This window comes from Cervus canadensis, chromosome 7 (genome assembly GCF_019320065.1).
Source record: "Cervus canadensis isolate Bull #8, Minnesota chromosome 7, ASM1932006v1, whole genome shotgun sequence".
NCBI classification, from domain to species: domain Eukaryota; kingdom Metazoa; phylum Chordata; class Mammalia; order Artiodactyla; family Cervidae; genus Cervus; species Cervus canadensis.
In genome coordinates, this window is record NC_057392.1 from 27,348,329 (window position 1) to 27,358,671 (window position 10,343).

Below are 10,343 nucleotides of genomic sequence, written 5' to 3' on the forward strand. Positions count from 1 at the left end.
GGAGGGGACATGTGTACGCATATAGCTGATTCATGTTGGACAGCAGAAACTATTGCAACATTGTAAAGCAATTATATTCCAATTAGAAAATGAATGAATGAATGCCATCAAAGCACATCTTAAGGGAGGATCTGTCTGCAGGGTGTTAAGTTGAAGCTGACCTAATGCAGCGAGTGACGGAGGAGGAAAGAAGGGCCAGGCAGACCTGCGGCTCCCTGTCCCTGGGGCTGGTGACCAGTACGACTCTTCCCAACTCCATCCCAGCAGACCCCTCTTTAATCTTCCCCTCGGATCTACTCCCATATATTATCACGCGAATCAAAGGAAAAAAAACATGAATAGAGAGATTGTGAACCCCACGTTCAGTTGAGTTCAGTCGCTCAGCCGTGTCCGACTCTGCAACCCCATGGACCGAAGCACGCCAGGCCTCCCTGTCCATCACCAACTTCCGGAGTTTACCCAAACTCACGTCCATTGAGTTGGTGATGCCATCCAGCCATCTTATCCTCTGTTGTCCCCTTCTCCTCCTGCTCTCAATCTTTCCCAGCATCAGGGTCTTTTCCACGAATGCTCTACAAATGCTCCGTTAGCCTTTAAAAAAAATGAGATATGGCAACACTTTTTAATACTGCACAAAAGTTTATCAATTCTGCCTGTCACCACTGGAAAGATCTGTGGCATTCAAAATGCCTGTCAGGGCTACAGTTCACTAAGCCTTTTGCTAATAAGTTAGCACATAACGTTAACACGCCTCGGACACTAAGATCTGCCATCAACACTTTCCTCCTAATTCAGGGCTGGCTACGGTGCCCCCTGAGACGACACTGATTGATGGTTGAATGACTCAGACGTGACATGAGAACGTAGTCCAGCAGTGTTGTAAAATGATGTAGTCAGTTAGAAAGAACATTCAATTTTCATGCAGCTTAACTGATATTGAATTAGCTGCCGTGTGGAGGCACGATTATGTCTCAACATGGCTGAGATCTGTCAAATCAGGGAGGAAATCCTCTGGTGTAGAGAGCAATCATAATGTAAAGGCCTAACAGGATTTATCAAATTTGTTTTGGAACTCAAAAAGTCAATAAATTCTACAAATTTAAAGAAATTTGCTGTCACCTTTGTGTGATCTGAGAAATGTGGGGCACATCATTTGTAGCCTGGACTCCTATTGGAGGCAAAATGCAGTCAGATTCCAATAACTGGATTCTGAGCCTTAGCACTAACAGAACAGAAGGGGCGCATTGGAAGAGATGTTGATGGAAGTAGATTCCTGCATTTAGATCGCCAAGAAGAGGAAAAAGAAGAAGCCTTTGATGAAGGTGTTGAACAAGCCAAGAGATTTAACCTTAAGCAAATTATCCACCAATGATTACAACAGCCATTTTTAAAGACAACTTTTAAAAGCATGATAGAGAGGAAAATTGAAAGGATTTCTTTCTTAAATAAGTTGTCAAAGAAGTGGATTTGATTCGTGATGTCAAAGAAGCAGGTGAAATTAAAATGTTGAAGTGAGTGAAGGTAAAACTACCTCTTTTGCGTTGTGAAGATTAAATTAAGATTAAATGAGGAGTGTTCTTTTTTTAAACAAATACTGGAGTACAGTTGCTTTACAATGTCATGTTAGCTTCTGTGTACAGCAAAGTGAATCAGCTGTATGTACACACATGCCTGGTCTTTTTGGGTTTTCTTCCCACCTAGCTCACCAAGGAGCACTGATAGTTTCCCTGTGCTGTACAGCGGGTTCTCATTAGTTATCTACTTTATACACAGTAGTGTGTACATGTCAATCCCCATCTCTTGAAATCCACTAGGAATCAGGTATTGTCTTGGTTAGATGAACTGTGGGGAGCAGAGAGCAGAAGCCCACGTAAAGGCACTTGGGAGAGAAAAGGGAGATGAGGGTCAGTTAAGAGTTTGGGCCTCATCCCACTTCAATTCATCCCACTCCCTGCTTCCCCTCTTAGGACCCATACATTTTTTTTTTCTCTACATTTGTGTCTCTGTTTTCACTGTGCAAATAAGTTCATCTGTACATTTTTCTAGATTCCATATACACTCCTGGGCATATACACCTGGAGAAATCCATAATTCCCAAAGATACATACACCCCAGTGTTTGCTGCAGCACTGTTTACAATAGCCAGGACGTGGAAGCAACCTAAATGTCCATCAACAGATGAATGGATAAAGAAGATGTGGAGTGCCTTATATATATAAGTGTGTGTGTATATACATACACACACACACACACACACACACAGAATGGAATATTTACTCAGACATAAAAAGGAACAAAATTGTGTGATTTCCAGAGATGTGGATGGGCCTAGAGACTTTCATACAGAGTGAAGTGAGAATGAGGAGTGTTTTAGTGACAGAGAAAACAGATGACAAGCAAAGTGAGATAAAAAGCCAACATGGGGTTGTGCAAAGGACTGGATGTCTGTGTCCCTGCAAAATTCATAGGTTGAAATCTGAGCCCCAGTTTGATGGAGTTGTGGGGGCGGGGTTCTGGGAGAGAATTAGGTCATGAAGGTGGGGCCCTCATGAATGGAATCAGTGCCCTTATAAAGGAACTCCCGATCTCCTTTTTCCACAATGCAAGGACATAGTCAAAAGTTGGCAGTCTGCAACTAAACCCTGATCATGCTGGCGCCCTGGTATCAGACATCCAGACCACAGAAATGTAAGGAATAAATATCTGCTGTTGATAAGCCATCAGTCTGTGGTGCTTTGTAAGCCTGCACTGACTGAGTTAGGTTTGGGGTCAGAAGTCTCAGATTCTCTGATTCCCATCCCTGGGATTCAATAGTTTCAGGGCAGGACTTCACTGTCCAGGCTGCCCCTGGACATCTCATTGAAATCAGAATGAGTTCAGTGGTCCCTGCCAATCTTACAAGGGTGAGGAACAGGCATAAAATGTGATCATTGCACAAAACCACTTTATAAGCTAAATGTTATATAAATAATTCACTTGGGTATTATCTTGAAATTTTTAAAAATGTCTACATGAAAATTTTCTCTGCTTATCACTGCTACCTTTTATCCATATAGAAAGCAATTTCATTAGCTATTTGGTTCTGAATTTAAAAGATACAGGCAGAGAAAATAATTATTCAACTATGATTGATGTCAAGCAAAGTCAGAAAATCTCTTAATTTATTGGAGTCTAAATGCCCTTGGTTATGAAACCCAAATGGTACAATGCTTATAAATGTGTTTTGTAAATTCTAATGCTCAATGCAAATGTGTATATGTCAATTCCTCTTACTTGCAAGAGCCTGTTTTTCTAATAGTTCTGCTGCTGATATATTTTTGCTCTAGTGAGCTGAAAAAGTTAAAATTCGCTTTTTCAGATACCTTCCTGGGAATCCTGATATTTCTATGGATATAGTTACAGATATATCTGTATCAGGATATATTTATTTCCTGCTGATTCCAAAGCACCTCAGTTAATTTATGCCTGATGCTGCTGCTGCTGCTAAGTCACGTCAGTCGTGTCTGACTCTGTGTGACCCCGTAGACGGCAGCCCACCAGGCTTCTGTCCCTGGGATTCTCCAGGCAAAAATACTGGAGTGAGTTGCCATTTCCTTCTCCAGTGCATGAAAGTGAAAAGTGAAAGTGAAGTTGCTCAGTCATGTCCGACTCTGCAAGACCCCATGGACTGCAGCCTACCAGGCTCCTCCGTCCATGGGATTTCCCAGGCAAGAGTACTGGAGTGGGTTGCCATTGCCTTCTCTGTAGTTTATGCCTACCCTACCCATTTATCTCATGTGTTTGCATCTCACTGTCCTCTCACCTTTTGCATGAACTTTACCTTGGAGGCATTGGTTTTACTCTCATCTAAGCCAAAAACAATATCCAATTTTATATCCATTAAGGTAATGCCTTGTAATTCCAGGATTCTCCTTGCTGAGAAAGCTCATTTCAAGGTCCCGGAAAGAGTGATGAGGATGCAATTCATTAATGATTGACACTTTTCATATTTAGAGATTGCTGTTTTTAAAAAAGTGCTTCCTCATACATTTATGACCTCATTTGCTCTTTATTTATATAAAAAAGAATGCAATACCTATAAAAAAGTATTTTTATATGAACCTTTTCTCCCTTTATGTAAAGGAGAAAATCAACAATGTTTAAAAGAGGTAAAGTCCAATAATGATTAACTAGTAAGCAGGACAGGTAGGACTCTCCCCTTTTCTGTTGAAACCCAAATCTCTTGCTTTCAAGACTTTCTCTTGTCTTTGGTTTACTGAAGTTTGAATATGATTTACCTAGATACATTCATTTGCTTTTTTCATTTTTAATTGAGGTGGAATTGATATACGGCATCATATTAGTTTCAGGTATACAATGTAGTGGTTCAATATTTGTATATATTGCAAAATGATCATCACAGTAAATCTAGTTAACACCCATCACCATACACAGTTACAGAGTTATTTTTTTTTTCTTATTGATGAGAACTTTAAAAACCTACTCTCTGAGCAACTTTCCAGTATGCAACACAGTATTATTAACTATGGGCTTCCCAGGTGGTAAAGAATCCATCTGCCAGTGCAGGAAATGCAGGAGATGTGGGTTTTATCCCTGAGTCAGGAAGATCCCCTGGAGAAGGAAATGGCAGCCCACTCCCAACATTCTTGCCTGGGGAACTCTATGGACAGAGGAGCCTGGTGGGCTACAGTCTGTGAGGTGAGGTCACAAAGAGTCGGACACAACTGTGGGACTGAGCATGCACACATGCATCATTAACTATAGTCACAAAAGTGTATGCAGCTCTTCATGGATCTGTGCACCATCCTTGCACGGGAGCCTTGCTTGTCTTCTCTGTACCATTCCCATGTTAGTATACATGCTGTTGAAGCAAGCGGTGTTTGCTTACTTCTTCTGCTTTGTGTTCTCTAAGCTTCCTAGATCTGTGGTTTTGTACTTTTATTTACTGTTGGGAAGTTCTTGGCTATTATTACCTCACCTGTTTCTTCTATTCCATTGTCTCTCTCATCTCCTTCTATCACACACATATTATACCTTTTGAAATCATCTCACAACTCGTCAATGTTCTGTTCTCTCCATTTTTACTCCTCTTAGTCTTTTTGCATTTCAGTTTGGAAAGTTTTTGTTGACCTGTCTTCAGCTTGGTGAATCTTTCCTGGACAGTGCCAAGTCTACTAATGAACCCATCAAAGGCATTCTTCATTTCTGTTACTGTTTTTGATTTCCAGCTGTTCTTTTTCTGTAGCCACTGATTTTAATTTTTCCCATTATGTATAAGAGTTGTGTGTAATGTGTTGGCAAAATATAGATGCTTCTTAGTTTCCCTTGTTTTGTAAACATGGGCATGTGTCTCTTAATATTATTTTCTTCTTTTTTTCTGAGATATAGTTTTTTACAACGTTGTGATACTTTCTGTGTACAACAAAGTGATTTCATTATACATATCTACTTATCACATGTGTTTCCTTCTCTCTGCTTATATTTACCATCTGCTCTTGCAGGCTGTGTACTTTTTCCATTAGCACCCTTAACGTATTAAACATAGATATTTTAAATTACTTGTTTTAATAATTCCAACATGTATATTACATCTGAGTCTGGTTCTGACGCTTCTTTTTCTCTTCAGACTTTGGTTTTTTTTTTTCTTTTTTTTGCTTTCTGACATACCTTGTAATTTTTCATTGAAAGCCAAATATGTTGTAGTAGTTAACAGGCATTAAGGTAAACAGACCTTTAGTATGAAAATGTGTGATCATCTTTTTATAGAATCAATTTTTATTGCAGTATAGTTGGTTTACTGTGTTATGTTAGTTTCTGCTGTACCACAAAGTGAATCAGTTATAGAGCCAATCTTTTTTAGATCCCCATATAGGTGATTATGCAGTATTGAATAGAGCTCCTTGTGCCCTACAGTAGGTTCTTATTAGCTACCTATTTTACATATAGTAGTTGTGTATATGTCAATCCCAGTCTTCCAGTTCATCCCTCCCCACCCTTATCCCCTGGTAACCATGAATGTCATTTCTGACTCGGCTTTTGTTTTGTAAATAAGTTCGTTTGTAGCCTTTCTTTTAGATTCCACATATAAGCGATATCATATGATATTTGTCTTTTTGAGTCTCACTGACTTCCATCTGTATTGCTGCAAATGGCATGATTTCATCCTTCTTTACGGCTGAGTAACCTTCTGCTGTACATATGGACTGCATCTTCATTATTTATTCTTCCATCAGTAGTCATTTACTTTGTTTCCATGTCCTGTAAATAGGGCTGCGCTAATCTTTTTGAATTATGATTTTCTTTGAATAAACATCCAGGAGTGGGATTACTGGATGACATAGTAGCTCTATATTCTTTTTTTTTTTTTTTTAAGGGAACCTCCATACCGTTCTCCAAAGGTGCTGCACCAATTCACATTCCCACCAACAGTGTAAGAGGGTTCCCTTTTCTCCACACCCTTTCCAGCATTTATTGTTTGTAGGTTTCTTGATGATAGCCATTCTGACTGGTATGAGGTGATACCTCATTGTAGAACTCATTTGCGTTTCTGTAAGAATTAATGATGTTGAGCATCTTTTCACGTGTGTTTAGCCATCTGTATGCCTTCTTTGGAGAAATGTCTATTTAGGTCTTCTGCTCATTTTTGATTGTGTCATATTGCTAGGAGTTTGACTGTGTTTATTTAGCGTTAAGGCTTCCCTTGTGGCTTAGCTGGTAAAGAATCAGCCTGCAACATGGGAGACCTGGATTCAGTCCCTGACTTGGGAAGATCCCCTGGAGAAGGGCAAGGCTACCCACACCAGTATTCTGGCCTGGAGAAGTTCATGGATTGTATAGTCCATGGGGTTGCAAAGAGTCGGACACGACGGAGCAAGTTTCACTCACTCATTTAGTGTTTGCTCTCCCATGCGATGTAGGAATTTGTAGAGGTCTCAAGTTCCTCTAGTTCCTGCTTTTGTCTCCTCTGACTTTGGGGCTTCCCTGGTGACTCAGATAATAAAGAAACTGCCTGCAATGCAGGATACCCGGATTCGATCCCTGGGTCAGGAAGATCCCCTGGAGAGGGGAATGGCTACCCACTCCAGTACTCTTGCCTGGAGAATCCCATGGACAGAGGAGCCTGGTGGGCTGCAGTCCATGGGATCACAAAGCGTGGGACACCACTGGCCGACTAACACTTTCTTTTCACTTGACTTTGGGCTTTCCCGCATCTGTGTCAGCTTTTTCGGTGCTGCTCTGCTGCTACTACACTGGATCCCACTGGCAGTAAGACATTGGGGAGGAGAAGTATTCTAAAGTCTCATGAATAAATCTTTGTCTCTTCATGGGTCTGTGTCTGGGACCTGTGACCTTCACAAGTGATCCTCCACTGGTCCACCCTGGCCCTACTCTCCTGGCTGCAGGATCCCCAGCGTTTTCCCTTGAAGACATTATCATTTTTGACTGTGGTTTTTTTATCCCCTATCTAAGGAGACAGGAAGTTTAGAGGGTGTTGTAGTGGGAGGAACACCCTTCCCCTAGCTGTGGTGTGACTCTAGCAAGGCTTTTTCCCATGGAGCAGAGGGTTTTGTTGTGGACACGTTCCAGAAAGATTACTCTTCCCCTCCCTCTGCCAGTGACATAAGGAGATCTTTCACACCCTCAATTCTCTCCTGGCTCCAAGAAATGTCATTGATTTCCCAAGAGAAAGGTTCAACCTTTTCTTGTTGTCAGGATAGAATAATTTCTGAGCTCTTTATGTGTCAGAGCTACAACCAGAAGTCTCAAGTCTTTCCTTTTACATGATAGCCTTCATCAGGTTCTAAGAAAGAAAGAAAGAAAAAAAAAATCTATAAACAGATTTTGTACTGTGGCCACCAGGCTCCTCTGTCCATGGAATTCTGCAGGCAAGAATACTGGCATGGGTAGCCATTCCCTTCCCCGGGCGATCTTCCAGGCAGACCCTTTACCATCTGAGCCACCATGGAAGCCCCGTAAATAACCTAGCACGTACTTGTGGCTACTTAATGAAGCCACTTGTGTCTCGGTAAAAAGGAAAGAAATGCCAGTGGATTAACGTCTCTGTGAGCCCATTCTCTATGGAGGAGGGTAGCCAGCAGAATAGAGGGATAACTTTGAGCATAAAAACTTAGGCATACTGCACCAGACAGAACAACAATCCACCCAGCCCAGGACTGAGGCATCAAGGGCATTTTGTGGAGAAGTAAGACCCTCAGAGATTAAGAAAAAACCCAGACATGTCCTGCCTCCTGGTCAGTGATAGATCTATTCCCTGTACAGTCACAGGAACCTATAAAAATCATAATATCATAGCAAGTTGGAATGGGAAGGGAGATAAAATTGGTCTTTTATGTTGATACTTAAATCTTGTTGACCTTTTTAAAGGGGTAAATGTCCAAAAAAAGAAAAGTAGTCAGGAGAATGGGAAAAAGAAGGCAGGCAATATAATTTATTGCCTTTTTATCTTGCCATTGAAGCATCTGGGAACATACCATGAATGTAGGCGTTACATAAATCTACCATCAGCTCTGTCATCCCCCATCCCACCTGAGACAGGCTTAGGGCAAGGAACAAGGAAGACTCAGCTGCTCCTCTCCTTCGTTGGTTCAGACGATGAGGAAGGTGGTCATGAGACAGAACTGAGGGATGAGGCAGAGGCAGAATGATAAAACCACATGGAAAAGAAAATATTTATGCAAGACTTTAGATTCTTCAACAGGAGTCATCTGAGGATACCTTTGAAAATGGCATTTTTGTTTTGTTTGTCTGGAATGTTATGTAACTTTTTTCTTGCGCTTGGTTACCTTGGAGTCTTAGCTGTCAAAGTAGAAGGAATCCAAAAGTAGATCTAGTTTAAATCGCCTCAGGCTATGTTTGCATCCTCTGAATCCCTAGGGACCAGCCAACCCTGGTTGGGGATGGGGGGCAAAGGAGGGTGCTTATGAATCCCCGGCCAACTTACTTGATGTTCCATAGCTTTGGTTGTTAGAAAGTTCTTTCTCTCATTGAGCACAATACTATTTCCTTATAAATCCATGACTTTGCCAAAATTATCGCACAACATAAATACACTTGACATTTTACTTTACAGCTGACATATAAACATTGTATGTATTGGACACCATTTTCTGGAGAAGAAAACTTGGATGAAGTCTGACAATTCTTTCCTTTATTTTCATGTATCTCAAAGGAGATGAATCAAAATGTCTCACCTCAGTCATTTATGGAGTTCAGCAAACTGACCTATAAATAAAGCCTAGTGAAGGAAGTTGGGAACATACCACATAGAAATGCATTTATTTCTCCCCAAGGAGTAAATGAACACACATCCCTATGGAGCCTACATGGTAAGAATCTGCCCCCAGTTTGTGGGGATTAGAGACCACATTCTCATCTAGAGTGGTAAGTGGATATTAGTCAGATAAAAGCATCCTATTAAAGGAAGCATTTCCAATTCCAGCTCTTCAGATACACATGAAAACTGGCAGCTGGGAGTACATTTCATGAGAGCACATTGCACTTAATATTAGAGAAGCAGTGTCACATTAAGTTATGATACGTGGGATAGAAATTAGTTCTCTGAGTGTCCTCTTCAGAAGGACACCAATCTTGAAGCAGAAAAACCAGGCAAACATCAAAGGAGTGGGGATAGTACTATGTGAATGTGATTTCAGCCAGGCTATTTTTTTTTTTCTGACATCCGTGGGAGGCAGTGATCTGATAGTAGAAGGAAGGACATAGAAAGGAAGGCTGGGAAAACTCAGATCCAAGACAAAATGGCCCTGGGAAGCAAGGCAGAAGTTTATAGTCTCATCCAGTTTGGGATGACCATGAGCAGGGGCAGCAGTCGGGACAAGAGGTGGGTTCCAACTGCAGGAGTCAGCCGGAGAGCTGGGGGAGGGTCTAATCCTGGGGAGTTTCCTTTAAGTATTTAGACTTTAGTGAAGAATCTGCCTGCAGTGCAGGAGACTCGGGTCCGATCCCTGGGTCAGGAAGATCCCCTGGAGAAGGAAATGGCAACCCACTCCAGTATCCTTGTCTGGAAAGTCTCAGGGACAGAGGAGTCTTATGGGCTGCAGTCCGTGGGGTCGCAAAGAGTCAGGCACGACTGAGCAACTAATGCTTACTTACCTGAGCTCTGTGTATGCACATGTGTGCTAAGTTGCTTCAGACTTGTTTGACTCTTTGCAACTCTATGGACTGCAGCCCACCAGGCTCATCTGTCCTTGGAATTCTCCAGGCAAGTATACTGAATTGGGTTGCCATGCCCTTCTCCAGGGGATCTTCCTGACCCAGGGATTGAACCCATGTCTCATGCCTCCTGCTTTAGCAGGGGGGTTCTT

General features: G+C 41.6%; 1 non-coding gene across 1 annotated transcript; it reads right to left on the reverse strand.

Annotated features, from left to right (window-relative positions):
* Positions 1 to 4,770: 4,770 nt before the first annotated feature.
* LOC122445648 lies at positions 4,771 to 4,873 on the reverse strand. Its single transcript, XR_006270609.1, has one exon. It is a non-coding gene; the product is annotated as a U6 spliceosomal RNA (small nuclear RNA).
* Positions 4,874 to 10,343: the final 5,470 nt, after the last annotated feature.